The sequence below is a fragment of the Meleagris gallopavo genome, chromosome 10, assembly GCF_905368555.1.
Source record: "Meleagris gallopavo chromosome 10, MGAL_WU_HG_1.1, whole genome shotgun sequence".
NCBI lineage: Eukaryota > Metazoa > Chordata > Aves > Galliformes > Phasianidae > Meleagris > Meleagris gallopavo.
The window spans coordinates 14,400,614-14,426,765 of NC_139413.1; the positions used below are offsets into that span (position 1 = coordinate 14,400,614).

General features: G+C 38.1%; 1 long non-coding RNA gene across 1 annotated transcript; it reads right to left on the bottom strand.

Annotated features, from left to right (window-relative positions):
- Window positions 1–13,609: 13,609 nt before the first annotated feature.
- LOC146543712 (uncharacterized) lies at window positions 13,610–25,559 on the bottom strand. The gene is made up of 6 exons (XR_014885227.1): window positions 25,386–25,559; window positions 24,245–24,383; window positions 19,748–19,898; window positions 17,822–17,968; window positions 16,569–16,634; window positions 13,610–16,007 (listed from the first exon to the last, which is right to left on the bottom strand). It is a non-coding gene; the product is annotated as an uncharacterized LOC146543712 (long non-coding RNA).
- Window positions 25,560–26,152: the final 593 nt, after the last annotated feature.

Below are 26,152 nucleotides of genomic sequence, written 5' to 3' on the forward strand. Positions count from 1 at the left end.
TGCACAAATATTTCTTGCGTCTCTCCACAAAATCAGATTCTTCTGACCAGCAAAAACATTTTCAAGAAATGTTCAGAGTTGATTTTTTCACTAGTATCACACAAAAGGGGCAAACACTCACTGAAGGGAAGCATTTACCACCAAAAAGCAGATATTTTGAGGGAAGCTATCTTTCAACATCCAGCTTACCTTTGTACTGCCTTAGGACTCCTGATTCCTGGCTTTTGGGAAAGACGGGAGCAGCCAAGACGTTCTGATTACTTATTAAAAGGAAGGTACCCCACAGAACAGAATCCCTCTGTGAATTCACATTTTAGGAATGTTTAACTGGACAACAATATAAAATGTTTGATAGTTACTGAATCACAACACAATTTTCTCAGCACTGTCTTTCGTATCCCACCACTACCCTCATATTGCTTCCTTCGTCTCTCAGTGTGCCTATACACAATAATCTTTTGCTTATTTCTGTTGCACTCCTTTCTCTATTAGCATGGAACATGCTAAAGTAGCCTAGATCTCAGCTGGGAATAGCCTAGACCTGCAAATAATTGCTTGACAAGATTGCATACCAGATAATACTGATACTTTGTCTCATTTAAAAACTCTTGTTTCCTTACAACTGATCAGAAAAGACTCCATCACATATTATTCTTTTATAACACTGAAAGTAAGTGTGAGGACTGCTGATTATCTGATAAGAACACAATTAATTTGTACTCATACTCATTAGTCTTTCTTAATTCATGTCAGACCATTCCATTTGATCCATGACCTCTGTCCCCAGTCTTGCATGAAAATCTCACAGGATCAAAATCACATCATGAATTGGCACAGACCCACCAGCTCCAGCAGTTGACTGCAAAATGCTTCAAAGCCATCAGCAATGGCAGCTGCTACTTTTATGTGCACATGACTGAGTGATAAGTTTGCAGTTCCTATAAGGCAGATTGAAGTTGGCCACTGGAAAGCCTGAATCCTATTAGAAATACAGCTGGGTCTCTATTCTGATCGAATGATTACTCATCTCCACTTTCATTTCTATTTCCACAAACACAAGTGTCATTTGGGGTGCTGAGACTGTCCATGCAAATGCTTTTCCCATGGCTTTTGTAAGCAATGTTTGATATAGCATTTAAAAAAATGCAAGACAGCTTTGAAACCAAAGTGGTATGTCTTATATTGCATGACTCTTCTGCAAGTTTTTTAAATTTTGAGAATTTACATAATTACCAATATTGTTTCAAAGGAAAGGTAAGATATTCCAAAAAGGAAACAATTACCATACATGTTTGTCATGATTTTCATTGTTATATTTCCTTCCTGATAATTTGGTACTTAGGCTCATTCTGATCATGCTATATCATAATATTCAGAAAAAGACAAATTCATCAAGAAAATATATACACTTGTTTAGGAAATAAGAAGTAAACAGACATTTCTTTGCATACACAGGGGAAAAAAATATAGAATTAGTTCTTTTATCAATCATCAGAAATTTCAGTTTGAGGGTCAGCTGTCAGCATTCAGGTTTTGCTAGGTGTGGCCTTTGCAACAAAATGCTCAATCTGTATTTCTGCACAAATGATGTTCTGTGCTCTTGTTAGGAGGAAATAAAAGTGTTTTATTAAAAGATTGAGCAGGAAGATGGAATTTCACTCAATATACTTCTCTCATCAAGAACAAACTCCTCACAGCAATAACATCCACAGCCAGAGGCTTTAGTGTGGGTTCTTCTGAGGGCTGTTCTGTGAATACTATACATGTTTTTTGACTTTCTCTTACTTTCTTTCAACCACAGGAAAGGGGTGGAGAAGCCTACAATATAACTGCTAAAGACAGCTCCCAAACATAAAGCCTGTGTTATTTAAGTGTAAGAAATGTTTTCTAAAGTTACAGATAAACTTACATTATCTATTTATCTGCATCCCAATATTTCCTGATTATGTCCTAGTAAAAAAAAAAATGCTTGTTTTATTCTTACTAAAATTTCAAACAGGATCTTATTTGTATTGAACTGATTACACCGCAGCTTTGAATTACACTGCAAACAAACAAAAAAAATCCACATTCATTCATTAACCATTCATTCATGCAGTAAAGGTGAGATTGTTAGATACTTACCATGCCTGATGGGATAACTGTGAAGGGGCACTACTTAGCTGCTTGCCAGCTGCCCAGAATTGTAACTCAAGGCAAGAGAAGGGAAGAAAATTCCTCATCTCTGCCCTCACTCAGCAGTGGTCTTTTCACATCTTCCAAAGCCATGTAAAGAAGCAGACTAAGCTGATGCTTTTCTACCACTCTAGCATGAGGATGATCAGAGCTATGCCTCCCTGCCTCCCCCTCCACCCACAGACATCAGATTGTGGTCCGTCACCTTTAGATACTTGTTTCTACAGAAAGAAGAAAGCATGAGGGAATACATGTGCTTATCTTTCCAAGTTTCACTGCAGGCAATGTGGTACATTTGCCCACTCCTCTTCTGGGAGTTTTCTCCAGCTTTAAATGGATCCTCACCACAGACACTGCCAGACTGGGATCAAGAGGAAAGTTGTGGGTTTTTTTTTTTTTTTTGTGTTGTTTTTTTTTTTTTTTTTTTTAAAGAGCAGAACTCACACAATGATTGTCACAAATGCCACAGCATAAGCAAATTTGGACTCAACTGCCAACCTTATGGCCAGATTGTCAGAAGATCTGAATCAGGAGAATAATTTAAATGTCAAATCAAGGCACTGCAAAAGCAAGTTCCTGTGTTTCTCAGAGATAACATGACCTAAGGGTAAAGAGAAGAGCTGGCTGAAAAAAAAACCTCTTTTTCAGAACGTTTTGGAACTTTTGCAAATTTGCCAAATAATTTGGATACATAAATTTTTTCTCAAGCAAAAGCACAGCAGTGGTACAAGAGAGTTCTCCAAAAGGGCCTTGGGTCTTACTCAGATATATTTGCTTTTAAAAATATTTGCTATGGTAAGAAGTAATTTGTTAGCATTTGATCAGTGCTCCAAAATCCTTGGGAATGAAATGGTTTCAATGCCAACTATTGTTATTTTCTAAACAAAATACTTTACATGGTACTGCTGACATATAATTATGCTGATATTATTTTGGAGTATCTTTCATAAAGCACACACTAGAAGCATGGAGACTAAAGAGAAACACACATATTTATAATGATAAGCCATCAGTGGCTATCATTGTGTTGATATTCACTGTTTCAGAGGCGATTTTGCCTCAATAAGGACTGCAGAATAACATCCATATTGAGAATATTATATGAACTGAAAGAGAAAGTCCAGGTTAGGAGCTGTCATTCTGAAACTCATTTTCCCCACCATGAAGATGAACTCTTATTACCTGTGAATATGGAATTCAAATACTATTTTCAAGTTTTAAATGTAGGTAACACTTTACATTATGTGTCAGCATGGTACCAATTACAGCATAACTCTACTATTATGAATCTGTTGAGAGATAGGACTGAGCCTAGATGTTTCAAAGTATCCCAAACTTCAAGTAAAGTTCAAGAAGACTTCAATTTCCTCCTCTCACACAAGCCCATATTTAGTGTACTGAGACAATTGGTTCTTTGGATATAAGAGTGTTGTGGTTTTAGTAACAAACACCTTGTACTTCTTTCTTCCTTCCTCCTCCACTTCATGGGTGAAAATGAGGGCAGTTGAGAGATTCTGACACTGGTACATTAAGGAGCTACTGCCTTCCACCTGCAGAAAGCCCTGGACTTTGCCAGTAGAGGAGTACAGCATCACATTTGAGCTGCTACTTTGCTACGAATACGTAACAAATACATCTATAGGTTTTGAACCATGCAAGTTACGCAGTTCTTGAAGAAAGGAAACCAGTGAACTATGTTTAAATAACAAAATGAAATTAATTCTCCTGTGGAATATTTCAGCTAGATATGCAAGCTTGGAGTCTGTTTGCTGGACTGTGTTTTTAACCAGAATGCTAAACTCCAGTGTACAGGCACATTATCTATGCAAGTATTGGTTAATTAAATGCACTAGTCTTATTTTCCCCTAATGGTGAATTGAGCTTATATACTGATATCTGCCATTAACGCTAAATTGGACTTACACATGTAAAACTCCTCTGGCATTGAAGGGGAGAAAGAATCTTTCAGAGTTTCATGCATAATGGATCAGTAGCAAGATTAGCATTACATGAAAAAAAAATAGAAAAATAGAATTATAATGCAATTTCTATTTTGTATGTCCAATTTTGGTAGTGCATATTAGGATCCAGCACACAGGTCATTTTTATTGTGCATCTATTGGAAAGTCATACCAAAAAAGTCTCTCATTTATCTACAGAAACAACTACTCACCCAATAGCTATATCCTCTGTGACAGCATGATAAGAAAAGAATCTTTCTGTACAGTGGTAATAGGTTAATTTTCTGGTTTCTTAAAATTCTGGGATTTATTTTTACTAAACAATAGCTGTAATAAATACAATACCTTCTCTACCGTGAAATGTTTCTTTTTCTGTGCATTCTATGTGGTACACTGCTACACAAAAATTTTCTCAACAGGTACAAATATAAGTAAATCTTGTCTGTTCTATTCCAATAAATATTCATACGGAAAAAGTTATAAGCCTAGGTCATTAAACACACACATTGCAGGCTGTGTACAGTGCACTAAGTAAATATACACGTATTCAGGGCATCAAGCAACTTTACCTCCTAGTCTGCTCATTATATTCCTAGTACTATCTAGGATGACCAATATACACACAATATATACAGATCTCCACGTGTTTTTTGGGTGTACTCCACACTAAACCCGTCTGCATACGAATCATCTGTGCTGCCATAGCACCACAGAACGTGCAGAACTTGTTTCCTTTGTAACAAGATGCTGAAGATCTCACCTAAGCCAAGACTTTACTATGAATTTGACCATTATAATAAGGAACAGAGCAAGGAATAGCCCTTCTAACTCCCATGAAAATCTTCAGACAACGCCTGTGCAGAGTGGTGTTACAAGAAAAAAAAAAAAAGAAAGAAAAGAAAGGGGCAAGAAATCATTCACATGTGAAGACAAGTGGGAAAATGAGTTTAGCAGGCCCACCCACAAATGGTAAGGCATCACCTTCCCCTTTTCAGGATTCTGTATCTCAATCCCATGGCTTTAAATTGTGAAGCAAAACCTATTAACATAGGCTCTATGTTTCCAATAGAATAGAAGCTATAATACCAGCAGGAAATCAAACTCAGAGAATCACAATTTTGGGCTGCTCAGTATTCTGAGCCTAAATTTTGCAATAATTTTTCTTTTTTTCCTTCCTCAGTGAGTAAATGCACACTGAGAGCAGCTAGGAAGAGCTCAGTTCTGCAGTCAGGCATTCTTGCAAATCAGTATTTTTGGTCAGTACCAAAACAAACGACAACTTATAAATTTGTAAGTTCATCCAACTCACTGAGTTGGCAGGAAGAAGTTGCATATTCATTAATCCATATTTATATTCCTTAACTCCTATAACTAGGAATTCTATTCAATTGTTCCTTTGCACAATATATTTTAAAAACTTTTTAAGTCCAACCTTTTAAATTGTGCTTCTTTCTATGCTTTTTTGGTGCTTCGATCCTACAAAATTAAATACTAAATAGGGATCATAAATAATTATATTTTTTATTCCAGATGTCGTTATTCAATTTATCCTAAAAAAAAAAAAAAAAGTACGTTTTCCCAGTGGATCAAACAAAATAGCACAGAAGTTGAAAGAGAAAAATAATGTCCTCCTAGGGTTGAGTAATGTGGTTCGTATTTCGTTTTTCCAGCTTTTTGCCTATGGGAGGCATCTGTCAAGGCTGAGTCAGCACCTTCCCAGAAAAACCTCATAAACATGTTGGAAGACATTCCATTTTGTCATCTACCTAGGCACACTGGATTAGTATGCAAATAAGACACAAGAACAGACCACAGCAGCAGTGCTAATGCTCTAAGTGATCTTTCAATGTAATTAGAATTTGTTTCATCACACTAATTTGACATGGCAAATTAGTGAAGCTAAAATAAGGGAGCTTAGTATGGCCAGGGTGCTGGTATGTACACAGAAACTTGCCAGTAAGTCCATTTGCAAATGGGAGATGTCTAACATTGCATAGAAGTGACAATTAGCAAAAGCTCTAGAAAATACTATCTTTTTAAAATTTTAAACTGGTAATTTAATAGATTACATTTTCTGCTACTAGCTATAATAATGATTTAAAAATCTCTATGCTGTTCAGAAATCTTTCAAGACTTTGGATAAGTTATGTGGTACCACAGTTATACAAGTTTAGTCAAGTCTTGCCCAGTGGTACACAACAGCATGCTGTGTTGTCACTTGGGAATTCAAAAGGCAGCTTCCTGATTTCTGTCTCAACAAACGTGTGAGCCAAAAGCCATTCCACAGCAATAGCAAAAGCACTGGGCTGAGGACAGCGGTTGGTTCTGCACCCTCCTGCTTCAGACCATGAAAACTCAAGAGAGTTTCTCAGCCTGAAATTAAAACCAGACTCCTATTGCTACAGAGCAAATATTTCAAGGGTGCCTGGAGCAGCCAGGAACCTAGAAGAGGTCTGAGGAAGGCCTGGTTAACAGAGGGCTCATCCAGATTACAGAGAAGTCAAAACTTCTTGATTAAAAATGAAGGCTCCAGACTCAGACTGTTCTTATTTTTTTTTTTAAATATTTATCCTTACTATTAAACAAGTTATCTGAGCTTTGATGCAACATACTGTTCATTTGGACTTGCTCAGATTCTCAACCAATAGACAACATCTGGCTAGAGATGTGATAACAAACCTCCCTCAGCTGAATCACAAGCCCCACACAACATCCCCTTGAGATGCCGTTTCCTTTTGCATCTCTCAGTCCCTGAAAGAAAAGGGCTGTATAAGGCAAAGAGCAGCTGCTCTGAAATGCAGTCCACAGATAGGGGATACAATTTTTATTGTGTTCCTTTGTGGTGTACCAGAATAATGACTGAGGGTATAATAACAGCAGTTGCTTATAATATTTGCATCATATAATGAAATGCCAAGATAGAGTTTATTACTCATAATTTTTAGGTATATTGGAGAGGAGAAAGATATCAAGAAATATATATTTAATCTGATAATCTGATCACTGATAGAATAATTACCTATACTTTCAGTTATATACTTTGCATTGCTTGTATAATTTGACAATGTCCCAAAGAGAATTTATGTTATCTCTAAGGAAATGCCAAATGTTTTGGGCAGTTAGAAGAAAAAACATGATACTAAAAAAGAAAGCAAGCCCTAGGCAGTGTGGGAATCCTCACTATGGAGCTTGAAAAGCATTCAGAAAGGAACAAGTAGGACAGCAAGCTACACAAGTTGCCCTTCAAAAATGAGACATCTGTTGGTAACAAGTTTTGCATATCTTAAAGCAGTAACATCCGAAGTATGATATAGACTAGATGTTAGCTAAAGTCAGCAAAGACAACCCCACAGACCTTTCCTTTCCTTTTCAGATGAAGATGTCATGTCTCTGGGAAGAATTTCTGACCAGAACATCAAACCTTTCCAAATTCAGACTTTTTTGAGCAATGGTAAAAAGCTGCCCATAAGTAGGCTCCAGGAAGAAAGCAATGGAATTCCTCCTCTTAGAATTACCTTTGGGGGCTTTCTTTTTTTTTTCTTTTTTTTTTTTCTTTCCCTGAGCCTTGGGTTTCATGCCCCACAAATCTGAAAATCACTGGGGAATTCCCTAGAAACTGCACAGTAGAATTGTGTCCCTGAGGAACAGCCAAGCAAAACAGCATTGAAAAAGAAAGATGCTTTTGCATTCACTCATACTGAGAATTCTTCTCGACTTTAAATGTGGGCAACCTATTATTTTCAGAAGGATTTTCCAAGCCTGTTTTTAATTTAAAAAAAAAAAAAAAAAAATTGCCATCTTCTCCTTATAAGAGTCACTTGCTAAGCAGAGCCTAGGAAAAGATCAGCATTTTGATTTTTATCCCCAGAGATGCATGGCCACACACAGACATTTCTGATAAAAATAAGCAAACAGCACTTGCTTCTCTGCTTCTAAAAGCAAATGGATGTTGCTCACATTTCAAAGCTCAAAAAGTTAACACCTAATGCCTGTTTTGTAGATTTTAAAAGAAAAACTAAATGCAGTATACCTAGAAGTTGTGGGGAGATGGTGGGAGAACATAATACTCATCATAATATGGGATGGGACAATGCCTTCTTTTTTTTGTTCTCTTTTTTTTTTTTTTTTTTTTTTGGTCGTTGTTTATTTTTTGTTTAAGACAGAAGAAAGAGCCATACTATTGGGAATATTTCATAGCTAGTGGGAGGGTTAAATAAACAAATGATAATAACACCAATCAGACCTCTTTGCTTAAAGCCTGCAGAGTCAATCTGCTCCTGACTGTGGAGCTACCAACCAGCAAAGGCAAACTAATTAGACACAGTCAAACACTTAGGCAATCACACCTTGTGAATGTAAGCGTCTTCCTGTCATTTGGCAAGTCTCTCAGCTGCCTCTGAGCGTGAGACAACAAATCCCCTGCAAACAAGTTCCTCACTCTCCCTGTTAGTGAGATCTAACAGAGCACAATGCTGGAGGTGAAAGGTGGCAGTCTAGTCAGGTAATGACATCGTCTTGAACAGCCCACATTAAAATAGTGGCACTTGTTTAGACTAGCCTATTTGCACCTACCTGCAGAGGGCCTTTTTAATGTAATTATTAGCCTCTGCAGCCCTGCTTAGGATTTGAAAATATCATTCATTTTCATCTTGCTTCAACTACCGCTGCTATCTCCTATTCAATCCCAGTCACCTCATCTCCCCACAAGTAAGTGTAGAAACAGAAGCAGATGAGAAGAGTTGAATTAACAAGAAACAAGTTGGCAGGTGAGCTGCAACACAATAATAATAACAATAATAAAAGCTAAAAGATTTGACAATATATTCTAATCACTTCCTGACTGTAGCAGAGCTGCAGGCACTGAAATATCTTTCTGGGGAAAAGAAAAAAGACAGCAGGAGAATACCTAAATCCTCTTGTGTGAAACCCAAGGGCAAGAACCAATCCTTTTGAGCCTTAGAACAAGTATGTAATTATGATCTTTCAAAATTGTCTTACTTTCTCAGGATTAAACTATCTGCTATTGACAAATCATGTCAATAAGAACAATTCTAAGGAGAGATATTCATAACTACCACCCAGTTCTAGCTTGAGAGACCTAGACATAACTGAATGCAGAAGATATAAGCCAGCACAAAGGAACTGTGCAGCCACATACCAATGCTTCTTTCTGGTTTCCTAATGAGAATCCATGTTGCACTGCAGAGGTGAAGTGAGTTACTTTAACTCCATACCTTCTCATGTACAAATATTCTAAATATTTGTCTATTGTCTAAAGTCTGGCATAAGCTATCTCAGAGTGCAACCGCAGCATTTGCTGGATGAATGGGGCAGGGTGTATTTGAGAAGTACTTTATCAGCATGTGGTTAGTGAAAGCCAAAAAAGATGGGAAAAAAGAGGAATTGGTCAAAGAACAAAAGCTGTGCCATCCATTTCCTAAAGGAGCACAGAGTGTTCCAACTAAGTCCTCTACTCTGGGGACATTTTAAGAAAACAAAAACTGGATTAAAAATAAAAAGATGAAGAAAAAAAATTTCTTCATTTGTAAAGAGATTGATTTCAACATCTTCTAAGGAGAGGTCAACAATGAATAAATGATTTAGTTCTTGCCTTGTCTAGCAAGGGTCTTTCCAGAGAAAAGATGCCTTATTCACAAGATAAGTTGCTCTCCCTAATTAAAAGAAGGTTCGTGAACATCTTGAGTAGATTTGCTCAGTGTGACGTTTTGCCTCTTGGTATGGTTATTTTGGGTTGTATTTGTATTGCAAATATTAGTGTCACAAATTGTGTCAGAGAAAATAACTGCTCTTAGTGCTAACAAAGCATTTATTCATTTCTCCCAGCAAACAGTTTCATGAGTGACTGTTATATTGCAAGTAACCGTCTTTATTAGTACCACTGTCCAGTTGCCAGTTCTGAAGGAGAATCAAATTATCTTCCAAGCATTGCTGATACCTATTTTGTTTGTTTGTAGGTTTTTTTCCACCATCTGGCTATGATGGATGAGGGTCCTTTAACTATTCTTGTTCTGTAAACTGATATTATGCATCTGACCTAAAATGACAGCTGGAATCAGGGCCACACTTAGAGACGATCTTGCCTAACACAAAAATATAAGCGAGTTCTGGAGGGTGCCAGCCCTGGGTCAGTCTCAGCTTATTTGTCAATCTGCCAGTTCACTGCTCCTCAGTGCTCTCCTTCCCTGACTAGCAGAAGGCACTGCTTTCAGGGGTAGTAAATGCAGCATGTTGAGAGACAAGCAGTTGGCAGGAGTCCTTATGACAGGGGTGGCAAAAGCAAGACAGGTAGCCAGATGGATCTGGTGCGGCCCAAGGCAAGCACTGAAGCAAAGGGGTGAATCAAAATCAAAGGGTTACTGTACCCTGATGGGGAATCTCTGATTACAGTGACATTGTATAGGGAAACTACATACACACTGCAAGTTCTTATCAGTGCTCTAGTGCAACTGCAGTATCTTGTTGTGCAATGACATTATAAGTCATTTTATATTGCTATTATTATTGCTACGCACGTCACTTTATCTCTGATCAGTCCATCCTCTCTTTTCCATTTAGTCTCACTTTGAGACTTCAGGGGTTTATTGGTATTCACTGATCTTCCAGGCTCTGTATTAATTTGCTTTTAAACATTCGTGCTGCATTCATCAGAAATGAAGACCTATACAGACTAAATTAATCAATTAGAAAAAAAGTATTTTTTGCAGACAAAAGTAGGACCTTTCAACTGACTAGCTGATCTAAGTGAGAAAAATAGGCTCTCCAGCCATCAAATACTTGATTTACCATGATACCCCAAAACGCCACAAATACTATTACTGCAATATGCTTATTAAAAAAAGAATACTGTAAATGAACTTGTGGAATTCAGTTTGAAATGTTCAACAGCAAAAGGCTGAAAATAATTCATTTGGCCTGGATAAATTATTCAGTGCTATTGCACCATTAATACTTGTTTACTTATACTTATTTATACCCACGCATACACACAAACACACCCACTCAACACACTGTTACTTAGCTAAATATTTTAATTGTATAAAATATTAAGTAATGAATGCAATATTATCTTGTATATAACATGACCTTATTTTCCAAGCAAAGGTGACAGGATATTGAAGCATTAATCTGTGTGTGAATCTCTGTAATGACAAGCAATGCTGTGAGAAGCAGCTGCCTCACAGCTCTGGAACAGCCTTCGCTCACACAAGCCTAAATTAGGATTTGACTGACCCCTGTACCTGTAACTACTTTCCTCTTGACATTACATCTTGTTTTATAGCACATTTCATACTTGCATCCCAAGATCCTTGCTTGCAGGTTTATCTACCTAGAGGACAGGCCAAGGGGCACCTACTCTTTTGCGAGACCAGTGGCAAAAGCATCAAATCTACAGTTATCTGTGAACCTGTTGAGACACCATCCATCCCTTTGGCCATGCATTTGAAATAGTGGTACTGAGGGAAATGAAAGAACCAGGATTTTCCACAGCTATGCACCTGACCTCTTCCCCTGTTTCCCTTCAATGGTCAGATCCGAATAAAGACAGAAGGGAAGTTCCTGGAGCAACTGACTCCCCTAGGTAGAAGACAGGAGTGTCCTGGACTTGCCACCAGCCCTCTGATGTCCGAACAACAAAATTTGGTTTCTTTAATTTTCTTTCAAATTGTCCTTTAAAGGTAGCTGTGTCCAATAATGGGAACGTTTCCACAATAAGGAGCAACCAAGGAAATGGCTCAAAAGAGACCTGAGGCAAATTAAAGCCCAATTTAACTTTTGCTCGATAACTTCACTTTATTTGGATGAATCATTTATATGGTGAAAAACTTCTGCTTGCTACACTAGAAAAGTCAATTAATAGCCAAAGTGCTTAGAGTACAAGGGAGGGGAACATGGAGGAGAAACTCAAGTAACTGAGTTAAGAAGCAGAAGCACAAGACTTTTGACACAGAGCATAAGAAATATTGAAAAGGAAATGGGAAGATTTTCCCTGGCAGAAGGAAAATTTGTACCGGGTGGTCAGCAAGTGACAAGCAACAACAGATGCAGTTGACTCAGGCATGATTTGTCCCACACTGTGCCCCTGCAGGTGGCCCCAAGGAAGAGGGAAAGGCTTCACGGAAAGTCTGCAGGATAGAGCACGGAAAGGAGCAGGATAGAGACCAGCAGTGCCAAGCTACCCACCAGCTCTGTGGTCACCCTCACTGCCACCCTAGATAGATCAGAGGGAGGCTTTGCCTGCCTGCCCCTTGGATTATGGAAAGAACATTTTACCTTGGCTTGTAGACACACTTTCCCGATTGATCCGTGCTGCTGGCATAAGGCCTTTGTAACTGGACTTGGTTTTTAGGGGTTGCTCTCACTCTGCTCTCTAGGTAGAAAGAATCAACAATATTCAGAGCAGCAGCATAAAGAAAAACCACAGCTTTGTCTTTATCAACAGGAAATGGGAAAAGATAGGAAAAACTCCCACTTTTTCATATCACTCATTGCTTTTCTTCTGGATCTGTAATTATTCAAGTCAATCTTTTAAATAATCGGGAAAATAAGTCACATTATCAGAGTATTAGATATCCTTTTTCCAACAGTTAGGAAAAATCTAATCTATCAAGTTGTGGGGCAGGAGCAGCTTCTGAAATACAGGGAGTGAGCCATTTTATTTGCAGCTAATTTAAATTTAGTACAGAAAAAAAACCCACAAGTCAGCAACTTTTTTTTTTTTTTTTTTTTTACTAGCTCCATTGCTTTCTTCTTAATTGCAAAGGAAGGAATATTAGATTCAAGTAGTAGCCACAGGAAAAGAGATAGTGAATAGCTGTGGCTGAATGATAGCTTGATTGGTGTGGTCTCTCAGGTTTTATCACATCTGAATAGGTTTAACCCTTCAAAAACTGGTCACTTGTCATTTCTGGTAGGATAACTACTTTGTTAGAAAAAAAATGCACTGGTGCATATGGTATACCATTAATAAGTCTCACACCCCATAATAGGAACATTTGTACACAAATGTGTTTTTTGGAATCTAGCCAAGAGCGTAGCACCCTAGTGAATCACAATGCACAGCTAATGAGTTATTTTTGGTAAATTTGGCACTTGGAGTTAATAGAACCAATTTGTCCCTCCAAAAGCTAAATCACTTATTGCTTCTTTGGAGGTGCTAAGTGGATCTAGAACTTCAGGATGCTGTCAATAAAAATTCATCAAAGCTGCCTAGTAATTTGTGCTCCTCTCTGCTACTGTTTAGAACAAAGGTAAAATGCAATGACAAGCGAGCAAGAGTTTGTTACAGAAAGCAGTAGTGCAATTTAACTGTGCTTCAGGGCTGATGCTTGCTGTCTGACGCAGGTGAACACAAAGAAAATAGACTATTATTATTGGGAAACATCCAATTAAGACAGCTAGACTCAAAGTGCAAAGCTCTAAAAAAAAAAACACCGAATTCTCCATGTCCCAAGCATTTGGAGATGGGGAGCTTTGGTTAAGCTTGCTACAGACTACTTATAAATTCAGATCTGGAATTAAATTTCACATCCCTTTGAAACAGAAAGGTATCCAATTCAAATTGAAATTGAAGGGGAGGCTAGGAGGTTAATATGAGGTTTTGGTTTGGGAACATCTCTGGTGACAGAAAAAAACTCAAATTATTTTTCATTTAGAGAGCATTTCTCCAACTCAGAAAGTCATAGCCACAGATGCCAGCTGTACTTCCTGTGGGAAATTCCCCTTAACTCCTCCCTTTCAGGTGTAAGATGTCATTAATGACCTTCCTATGTTGAGCAAAGAAGCTGCATATGGTTGTGCAAAAGATATCCACTGAAGTTTCCACTTTAATATCCAATGAAAAATGTATTTGGTAAGGAACTCTAGTTTTGAGTGTATAGCAATTGTCTGCATTAACCAACCAGTCTAAGTAGAGTGCACTGAATAGGATATGAGAGTAAAGCAAAAGTTAGAGCTATGCCAAACTACCTGAGTGTAATGTGGATAGCAGTGAACTGTGACTCATGTCATGTTGTGTTATGTAGCATCAAATCACTGTACAGTGTGACACAACGTAAGCAACATGAGTGGCGTGAATGTGACACAGCACAGCCTTTTTTCCTCTCTCTCTCTCTTTACTTTTTTTTTTCTAAAGAGCATTTTACTTTTAATCAGATAGCTGCTGTCAATTCAGATAACAGCTGCCTGACCCAAATTTTCAGCTGACTGAAGTGGACGAATACTGAAGTGTGGACTTTCTATTACGAAAAGTTAACATTCCAGACTAGCATATCTGCGCTAAAAATACTCCTGCCTCATTCTCTTCCACCTACCCTTTTCTTCCTCCCCTAGAACTAGCTATATTTTCTTCTTGATATTGAATCAATAATTTCATTCCTATATTACAAACCTTGAAACAATACTGGCAAAAAAAGTATACTAGAATTTTACTTACTGGTGTTTAATTATTGATGTAGGCTTCTTTAAACATATTTGGCTCTCTGAAACAGCTCTTTAGAACTGTGTTCCATTTCTTATTGCTTACCTATTCTGTTTGTTCTCTGCCTCCCTGATCCCTTTCGATTTTCTGCAGGTTAGCAAGTGCTGCATTGTCTGCTTTTGAAATGTGTCTTTAGGCATGCTTTTGTTTGACAAGGAATGCCAAGGCTGAGCTGACAAAGTCTGTTTGAAAATCTTTTTCCAGGTATACAAGATCAGTAAGTCTGTTCAATGTATTCTGTGATTAGTATTTTTCTTCAGATATTTATATCAACATTTCAGGTTCAGTGAAAGATGTTTTCTGAGCATACCTGTCAGTGGGAAACCTACTAAAAGTAAGTAACAGTATCATTTATATATTCAAATGTATAAATATATTTATGGTAAATAGTTGACATCTCTCTCTATATAACTTAAAAGAAAATATACCTTTAACAAGCACTCAGTCACTGTTCTGTTCACAGGTTGAAACAAATATCAACTTATGAAAGCTGTCTTTTAGGTATTTTGGCTCTAGCTCTTCACAACCAGGATCAGTTTAAACATAATATTTAGATTTCTGCACCCTTTCCCCTGCAGGAGCAGGGGCACTGAGACTGAGGATAATGTTTGTCCTATAAGGCAAACTCTCAAGTAAAGAAAGCCTTTATATATTCAGATACAGCAAACTCATGAATTCCAAATACTTTTTTTTTTAAACCAAAGATATCTTTTGCCTTTTACCTTACCAGTTGTAACACAGAGATCGTGTTCTTTACAAAATCGTTTCGTAAAAGTGGTACCCAAGGTATACCTGAAAGAGGCAAACTGAACGGAGGTAATGCAATTACAACACAATCTCTCTTTTACCAACACATCTCCTATTTGTCATGGTATATCATGGCTTTGGGAAGCAGTCTTCCACACTAGTGATTGCAGATAATTTTCTGAATCCTTGGGAAAGAAGTACCACACCCCAAAACATTCACCTTTTATTCCTGTCTTCCACACATCTGCCTTCATATAGTTCTACTGTCACACACTGGCTCTGGTTAGGGCTAAAATACTCTTTGCTTTTGCATGGGGTCACCTCAGCACAATGACTCCAATATACTGAGCAATTCACAAGGTGGTGCTGGGATCCCATGCAATTCCTCTGGAAATGGAAGTCTGTATAAAAGGTTTGACACAAAACAAGGAGTTGGCAAGGGCATGAACTTAAGGCAGGACAAAGACCTAGCTGAAGGACAGAAATTTCAGTCTAGAACACAATTTTCCTTCTGATGACCACAATACATGCTTCTTGGAAAGCAAAAGGCAAATAAGGTATCAGTGAATATCTCCAATAGTGAGATAAAGTCTGTTCTCCTGTAGTGACATCAAGTCATCTCCAATCTGAAAAACAAACAAAACAAACAAACAAACAAACAAACAACAACAACAAAACAGAAGAAAATCTCTAGATGTAAAACTCTTAATTCTAAAATAAATTTTATTTTTTAGGTTCTAAGCTTTTGTGTGTGCATGTGATTGTACTGTGTGTGGTTTTGCACTTCATTTGACTTCATTTCAAATATACTATTGACAATGGTAAAAAAAAATCTCCATGGATATAAGAATGCATTGCTGCACAATCCTTACTTTAAAAAAATAACAAACTTGTATTTTTATGAAAAAAATAAAGATCATAAATATTCTAACAGTCTTTTGTTACAGTAAAAGTATTAATCTAATGTGTTTGAAACTGGAAAAGGATAACAATTGAACTTAACTTTGAAACATGTGAAAGTATAACGCTTATGATCTTTCGCCATATGAAAAGAAATCAGTCAATTCTGTACAGGAGTTCATTTTGTTTAAAAGGTGCTTGGCACTCTAATTACATGAGAAGTACCTTTCTTTAATAATCTATTTGAAAGATGGGGCAAGATAAAGACAAAGTCTAAAAATACTCACAATGTAAACTACTCTTCAACTGCTCTGTTAAAATTAAAAGCTGAAATTCTTTGGCTCTCTCATTTCCTAGCAGAACACAAGAAAGGAATATTTTAGTTGGTTCTCACCCTCCAGGCAAAGTAGTATAAAACCTCTGGCCTGATTCCAACCCCATTATCAAAGGACCACTCACCTAATCTAAAAAAGCAGCTCTTCATCAATTTATCATTAACAAGACCATTACAATATAATGTAGGGAAACGGCTTTCCACCAGGGATTCAGTTAATGGGAGTCTAGAGCCACATAACAAGCATGGCAGAAGATATGCCACAGTAGGTGAAGATAATATACATATATTCTACTCAAAGAATACTGCAAATAACTTCTCTACTGTTGATGAGCTCTCTGCAATCATTATTATTTTAATATTTAATTTTAGAAGTTGTTTTTTTTTTAATTCTCCTTCTATTTACAGCAACATGCATGAATTCAAAATAACCAGTTGTCATTGCTCACTCCCTGTGCAAATGTTTTATACAATTTATTTGGCAATCAGTAGGACTGTGGAACTGGCAGAATGAGCTCGTACCAGAGCAGCACTCTGCTTCACAGGACTGTAGGTTTTGGGAGTACTTTCGATGGAAACACGAGTCTAACTATATTGCTGAACCATGGCCTCAACTAAAGCAATATTTTATGGACAGAGTGTGAACTGGATCTCTGCAAATAATCCAGGCAACAGCCACGCATCACTCATTTTTCAAAAATAATTTCATCTTAAGAGAGAGTTATTGGTATACTCCTAGTATTACACTTCCTTAGCTTATGGAATTGCTGGTCTACATTAGTCTGAGACACTTAAATAGAGAATTTGCAATTTATTCCATATAAAATGTATTATCATCCACCAGCTGTGAAAAATTCATCCACCGCAGGCCATACTAAATTTTATTGTACTTAAGTGAAGGTAAAGGAGATTAGGAAAAATAAAAGCCAAAAAATGCCTTCACTGAATGAATGGGTTTAAAGAAATTGCAAACCGTGTGGTGTTTACGTCACTTCAACTCAGATCTGGGAGTGAAGTTATATATCCTGAAAAAAAAAAATGTGAAGTGTTGCTGTACATAACAGTTCACATGATCAGCAAGGCAGGTCATAGCAAACACTTCACCCCAGTGCTCTGGCCTACCGTGCTGGCTCCCTGTAGGGCAGAGATGAGCTCAAGGTCACTACCCTGAAATTCGAAGTGTGCTGCAGGATTGGCCCCACCTACCTGTGAGACCCCCTTCTCCTTCTCCAACCATGACCTTCCATGACAGCGGTGTTCCTCCAAATGGTGAATCTACCTGCAAACAGGCAAGATGCTCCTGAGAGGAGACAACTTTTGGAGAAGCTGGATGTTGACTACGGACCTTCCTCCCTGAGGAGAGAAAAATAAACACATTTGTAAACTTCACTGTGTGCCTCATCCTTCCATCTGAACATCCCTCAATTTCTTCAAACAAAGCAAAATTCTATAAAATAATCAAACTTGTTTCCCAACTAGGAAGAGAAAATGCTTCATATACAAAGCCGCATTCATACACACAGCTTTTAGTAGCAGAAAACATTTGGATGTTGCACTGCATGAGAGTACACAAGAGCATACTGAGACTAAACAACACTATTACAGTAGTATTTCAGGTACAGAATTAGGAGAATCAAATATGTATTACACCAGATATATGTATTACACATATACATTTGTATTTGATGTTCTTGCCCTTGGCCCCTGTGCATTGCCATAAGGAACTGATACGATGATACAGATTTGAGAACAACATCTTCTAAAAATGTTTTATGCATCACAGGGCAGAGGATATTCACTTCCTTCCAAAGCTTCTGGTGGTCTCTGATAACATGTTTTGTTTAATATTAATTTCATATAATATGTCAATCCTTCATTTAAACTATTTCCTTTGAAGTGAAGAGGAACTAGTAATTACCATAAGCCATGTTCTGCCAATATTTTCAAAATCTATTTATTCATTCAGACCCAAAACAAAGAGGAAAAACTGAAGGGAAAAAAATGGCACAGGAGTTGTGTACAGCAAAACAAATCACAACCGTACAAAGCTTCCACTTCAATCACCTCAAAATATTTTATTTCAGTTTTTAAAAGATGTGTTTTGTGCTTCCATTTACTGGATCTTTCAAACAAGTGGTTTCTGTATCACTTGGAACTTGTTCAAGCAGAAGACTTAAATACAAGGGAACATCTTCCAAGAAGTTATTGGCACTTATTCATTCCTATTAACTGTTTGACTTTGAGGAACTGACAGCAAAAAAAAAAAAAAGCTAGTTTGTCAGATAAGTCTCAGCCAATCCTAACTAATAGTGGTCCTTGGGAAGATCTCAGGAAAACATTCCCAGTGCTTTTCTATGTTGAACACTGATTTCTATGTGCGGCAATATCAAGAAAAAGCTTTCAGGGGGTAGAGGGCTCATCCAGAATAAGACTGACCTATGATTTCTCTCCTCGTGTCACTGGAGAAGCCTGGAGGCTGTACCTGCTCCAGGAATCATAGAATCAGAATGGCTTAGATTGGAGGGAACCTTAAAGTCCGTCTAGTACCAACCCCCTTACCACAGGCAGGGTTGCCACCCACCAGATCAGGCTGCCCAGAGCCCCATCTAGTCTGGTCTTGAGCACCTCCAGGGATGGGGAACACACAAATCCCTCTGGGTAACATGTGCCAGTGCCATACCACCCTCTGAGTAAAAAATTTCTTCTTAACATCTAACCTAAATCTCTCCTCTTTTAGTTTAAAGCCATTCACCTTGTCCTATCACTATCAGCCTGTGTAAAAAGTTTTCTGCCTCCTGCATGTAAGTTCCCTTCAAGTACTGGAAGGCTGCAGTGAGGTCTTCCTGGAAGGTGTGGGAAAATGCACAGGTTGCAGCATCTTCACAAGAGGAGCATGATTTCAGAAAACACAGCATCTGTACCAGTTAGATAATGTACCTGACCAGGAAACTGCAAGAACAGCAGCTGAAGAACTGGGCTGAGAAGATGTAGGAGCAGCAGTAGGAGACGGGGATAAAGGTTACTGAAGGTCAAGTACAGCCAGCACATCGCTGCTGGCACGAAATTGCTGCTGCATTCCAGGAAATCATTTCCTCTCATCTTCCTGAGCCTGTCACATCCTATTTCACTTACCAGTTCCTCTTCAAGGTGTTCGTCTTATTTGTCTCCTTGGGTTTGCTGTTTACCTCCATTTATTCTCAGCATAATTTGAAGCTCATTGTTTGAATCCTGTGACTGGTGGGTGAGCAGGGGGAGAGCTAACCTGTGTAATGATCTGGAGAATCTATGTGGGAAGGAGAGAGAGCAAGATTAGTGAAAGTGATTACAGCGGGAGTTGTGATGGGAATATCATTTCACCAGAGCGAGCAGTGGGAGACCGGCTGGCCTGTGTTGTTTGTGCAGAGAGAAACGAAGGAGCTGCATTACGCTGTGAGAGCTGTGTCCGGAAGCTATTCAATTACCTGCTGATGAATAAGCCAGAAAGTTGTCTGAAATACAGTTTAGGAAGCACTAATGCACCTCATACAACTCCAGCTTTATGGTAATGATAGATAATTAGCACCAATGGGTAAAAGGCATGAATACTCAAAGTAAAACATTAGCATATATTTAGCAGATTACAGTTAAATTTAACATGAGCTACCTGTCTCTGCTGAAGCAATTCTTGCAGCAGGAAACTCAGCCCTCCTTTGGAAAAAAAAAGGTATTTTAAGAACTCTACATTTGGCTTCCTGAGGGCTCTTTGGAAGAAACTGAAGCTTGGTATTCACAAAAGAACTGTGAACCCCTCCCTCCACCCATAACCAGCCTGGGCCTATATACAGGGGGCAAGGTGTGGGCAGGGGGCTCTGAGAGGAATGGTGTGAGGGAAGCCAGGCCTGTCTCTGCCTGACACAGCCAGCTCCAATGGCCCCACCACGGGGCATGGCTGGGCCCCTCAGTCATGTGTGAGCTTCTCTGGGAAAATGTGTTTGAGGAAGGGTAGAAAAACATTGTGAGGAGAGGAGGAGGGAACAGAAAGAGTGTGAAACGAAAGAAGGAATACCAAGTAGGAAGAGGAGGAAGAAGAGATGCTCCTGCAAGGCAGAGTAGATTCCTACACCATAACCCATGCCATGCTGGAGCTGGTGGCTGCCTCTTCAGATTGCTCATTTTGGACAGCGCTCTGATGTGTCCCCAGCACACCACAAGAACTTTACTGCTTCTATTATGCCTTCATTCACTTAAGCTAACAACTTTTGTTCCCTGTAGGTGCATTTAAGATCTTTATTTACTTGTTGTCCATGATACTACTTTTTAACTTTCTCTCACTTATTCTTCACGCTGACTTATTCTTAATCCATTGCATAAGATGAACGGGCAAGCCCCAGTGCAGGGACCAGAAGCCTCAGGGCTCTCAGTAAGAAGCATAGGTCCCCTCCTGTTCTCTGGCCCAAGAAAGACACATTTACAAAGTTTCAAAGCTTCAAGAGGCTGAAAAGACAGCGTATGCACCCAACAGCAGCCAAAAATCAACTGAAGCCTTGCTGTAGGAAGAAGGAGCTGTGGATCTAGGTCTACTAAAGCAAACCCACGAAAGCCTACTTTTGGGCTACATTTCTAGGATGCATTTATGAGCAGAAACAAGTCACTACTTTTCGTAACAGTATGTTATCTACATTTCAGTATGTGCTGTGTATATTTCTGAAGCATTCTCTGAGTGCACCTGTGTTAACATTTCTGAGATTTTGTTAGCAACTTTTCTAGCATGAATGCTGTGCTTTTAGACCCCTGTCCAAGCGCTATTATTTAGGAAAGTTTAAGAAAATGCCTTTAAGTTACTAGTGAATTAAGGAGAGAAGAAATAATCCCTCTATTTGTTCAAAGAAAAACAACAGAACCTCAAACCACACTAGAAATAATGTTGAGTGTTTATCATTTCATGCATATTGCAATACCTGAGTAAAAACATTTGCATCTTCTGAGAATAAAAATGAGAAGCAGCAAAAGAAATAAGGAATCTACCAGAAAAGTACAGAAAACTATTGTAAGTGGAGGCAAGCTACAGCAAAAGCTACAGCTGTAACACTACTCATGGATGGAGTATTCATAGATATTATGATGTACAATATCTGCAATTAAATTTTAAAATAAATTGTTAAAACAGAGAGGTACGTCATTAAAGGAGGAGAAAGATGTGTACATTTGAGAATACAATAATTCAATTGTTTTCTTGAAATTCTCTTTTCCTTCAGGAGATATTACAAATTTCTGTCTTGGATAAAAGCAGAGCTGTTTGTAAACTGGCCTATATTGCCCACTTTGTTACAAGAGTATTTATAAGTATTTTAAAGAGAGATATAAAGAAAAGCATTTTTGAAGAACAAATCTTATTTCTCTTCATATATCTAGACTCACACTGAACAGTAATACTCAATACTCTTATTCATACTGCAAAAATGGAGATCTAAATTTGATGTGAGAGGAATTCAATGTCTCTTTTTGACACAGAAATTAAAGAGGTCATGTATCTGACATTGGTTAAAACCTGTATACTGATCACAGAGGTATCTTGCAGAAGTAAACTTAGGCTTAAAGTCAGCAAGGGAGTTTCTGGACAAATTCATACAGAAACTCCAACCTTCTTACCCAGTTGATAGAGAGGCTTTCATGAATGCATCCTTTAGGTACTGGAAAGCCACAGTGAGTCTCCCCACAGCCTTTTCTTCTTCAGGCTGAACAAACACAAGTTTCTCAACCTGTCTTCATAGGAGAGGTGCTTCAGCCCTCCAATCGTTGTTGTGGCCATAAGTCACTTGTTCTGTGTTGTCCCACTTAATCAGGGGGGTTGAATGAGGTAACATCCAGAGGTCCCTTCCAACCTAAATCAACCATTCTGTAATTATCCTTCCAGTACTACAAGAAAAATCAGGAAGGACTCTTTATCAGGTAAAGGAATAATAACTTTAAAATAAAAGAGGGTACATTTAGATCAGATAATAGCAAGAATTTTTTTTACTCAGAAGCTGGTGAGACATTTCAAATCCCTGGAAGTATTCGCTACCAGGTTGGATAGGGCCCTGTGCAGCCTGATCTAGAGGGTGGTAACCTTGCCCACAGCAGGAAGGTTGGAACCAGATGGTCCTTTAATACCCCTTCCAATCCAAAACTTTCTGTTATCCTACTTTGTTTGCTTTTTCCTTTTTCTTTTTTTTTTTTTTTTTTTTTTTTTTTTTTTTTTTTTGGTATTTTTAGCACAATAGAAAAATCTTGTAAACTTTTCAAATTATTTTTTTTCCAGTGTTTTTTATGGTTTTGGAAACACCTGCAGTACTTAACACAAAATGATTTTCTCCGTCTTCAAAATAGCATTAAAAGCTACAGTAAACACACAGTTACAAGTAATTGCACACACAAGAGTCCATAGGGATAATGGTTTGGCAAGATTTAAGTTTGTAGTACAACACCAACTCAAAGCTGGAGTTCAAATACATGCTTTGTACCAGCAAAGCATACACGAGCTTTGCAAAAGAACATGAACTTGGTTGCTTCTGAATAAATGATCATTACAGGAAGAGTGCCTATATATTAAGCAGTTGGAGAACAGTAAAAAGGTAAAAAGTTAGAACTGGAAATGCTAAAACCAGTTTATTCCAGATTTAGACAAACTTTGTCAGCTTTATTCCCAACATCTTTTTGGTGACGTTTTGGCTGTGAAAGTTTCACAGAACCTTAAAAAAAAATACAATACCCTTCCTCCAATCTACATTTTGCACAAGCACATAGTCTTTACAGATTCAATAAATTATTCATGAAGAAGGAAATATTACTATTAGACCCTGGGGTCTTGGACTCCCCACATGTAAAAGATCTAACTCTACACAATCAATCCAGCAGGATAACTCTGTTATACTCTACTTAACCCACATTGCCTAACAGGGTTTGAAAATGGATTAGTGGATGATGAGCTTGTTTTAAAAGCCATGTTATCCCCTAGAAAAAGAAAGGATAATTCCTACTAGCTGGTTTAAGAAATAAAATGATCCTGGGTTGGAGAGAAAGTTTTCCAATGTTCTTATAACTAGCTAGACACTGATGTGCGATGACCAGAGATGGAGAAGTTGAGCATCAAAGCAGGGAGTCAGGTAAAAATATTACCATTAAGCAGTAGCATTCTAGATTGAAAAGGAGATAATAAAGTTGGATTATTACTGCATTTTTTCTGAATATCATCTACAACAAAACAAGACTTCTGGAATGCTTGTAACTCTTCAGCTTTATAACAATTCACTTAATTGATACTGATATGCTGAGGATATTCTAACACAATTACAAAGACAGAAATAAAGCTGAAAGTATATCTGGAATCCAAATGTTTCATTACTTTCTAGTTTTTGGTGACTAGGTTATCAAAAAATCCCAGTGGAATTTGCTATCTATAATGATGAGATCCATTTTTGTCACATAAATCCCTGTTCACTATCAAAGCACTGTGGAATGGCTGCTTTTGATTCTGCACTTGTCAAGATAGCTGTGTTTTTCATATATGCGTACATTTTATTTGTAATATTCCCTTGCAATAGAGAAAATGACTGTAAATACTTCCTGAGTGGGCTGGGGAGAGAAAAGAAAAAGCATAAGAAAGCTTACCTCCAAACAGAGACAGCACATAGAGTCCACGAAGCAGATCAGAGATGTGCTCTTCTGGGAGGTCTATGAGGAATCCCTGTTCCCAGCATGTTACCGGCTCTATAGCCTCAACAATGGCAAAGCTGGAGTCAGGAGTACTCTACAGAATACAGATTATGAGTCTTCATTCACAAAGAAAAAAAAAGCCATCAAAAAACAACACACAACAGAATTTCACATGCTTCCTGTTTACTGCTGAGAAATATTCTAGATCCATACTATGACAGCTTCTCACCAGATGTTAGCATTGAAAGAATAAAAGAGCTCATCGAACAGGAGTTTTGATTTTGCAGCTAAGAGACTGTGCATAAAAATCTGATGCCAAAACTTAGAATATTCTAGATGGAGAACAGAGACATATTCAGAACTTCCTATGCATCTACTCAAAACATATTTTGAATATCAAATCTTCATGGCAAACCATACATAGGCAAGCCCTAGGCTGAAAGATGTTTGCATAAAACATTAGTTGAATAAATTTTAAATAATGTACATTTCTGGATCCAGTAAAGCAAGTTTTAAGAGGAGTATCTACCACGAATGCACACGGTCACTCCAGGGTTCTGTGAAAACACAAAACTCCAGAACTCAAGAAATGTTACATCGGTGTAAAACATTTCTCTTGTTAACAAAATGGCAGCATGACAAATATAACGCAGGAGTACTGCCTGGCCCCCTTTGCTTAGCACATTTTCTCTTTTATTCTTCAATACTTTTTCTCCCAACATGCTTTTTGTTTTCAGTGCTGCTACCTGGCTCTTCCCTTTCAGACAGCCTCTTTCTGACAGTTATCAGGGTTTAACATACTGTACTAGGAGGCTCGTGAATATTGCTCTTTGATTTTTAGTGCTTTATGATGAATGGCTAGGAATCGTTGCTGTAGAAAAAAAAATAAAAAGGAAAGAAAAATAGTTTCTGAAAACCTTTGTGCTATTGAATTCTGCCTGCAAACTTTCCAGCATTGAGCTGCTTTGCAAGAGGACTGTCACTCTGCATGCTATGCATGCTAGCTGTAACAAACCTGCCTAAAAAGAGAAAGGCATAATGTTGGAAAAATAGGAATATGAACAATAGGGTTTAAATAGGATGTGTTCTTTCTTACATTTTCCCTTCTTGGTTTTTGGTCTCTCTTTTTCTTTTTTTAACGAAGTTTTCCTAGATTTGTTTAAGGTACTCTGCGTCTCAAATCCTTCATCACTTCACAACAGGTCCTCACCTCTTTTTTCATTACCTAAACAAAAAGAGGTAGTTGAGAATTAAAATGTTGAACCTTGGAATTACAATGATTGTTTAACTCAGCAGAGGAATATGCTACCTTCTACTGCTTTCAGCAATTTGGACAAAAGATGGAGTAGGAAAAGTCGGAGGAACAAGAAGAGTGCAGCTCTAGAACAAGAGGTGGAAAGCCTGCCCAATAAAACATTCACAGGAGGAAAGTAAAGAAAGTATCCCAACCTCTGGGCTTCCCTAGGGATGTCACAGAATAATTTGAACTGGAAGGGACCTTTAAGGGTCATCCAGTCCAACTCTCCTGCAACGAACAGGAACACCTAGAGCTAAATCAGGTGCTCAGAGCCCCGTCAAGCTCAAACTTGAACATCACAAATGATGAGGCATCCACCACCTCTCTGAGCAACCTGTTCCAGTGTTTCACAACCCTCACTGAGTCTTTGACTCAGAAGGTTTTCCCCAGCGAAATTCAAGGAACTTATATACTTGTTCAGGGTTTCCAGAGTTTTCAGGTGAAATAAATCTCAAGAGGACTGGATTTGTCCCTCACACTTGGCCAGAGCATGTGCAGCAAAATCCACACCTTCTAGAAACACTGGCAAAGTTGTACCTGGGAAATTCCAGGCAGGAGTAGGGCCA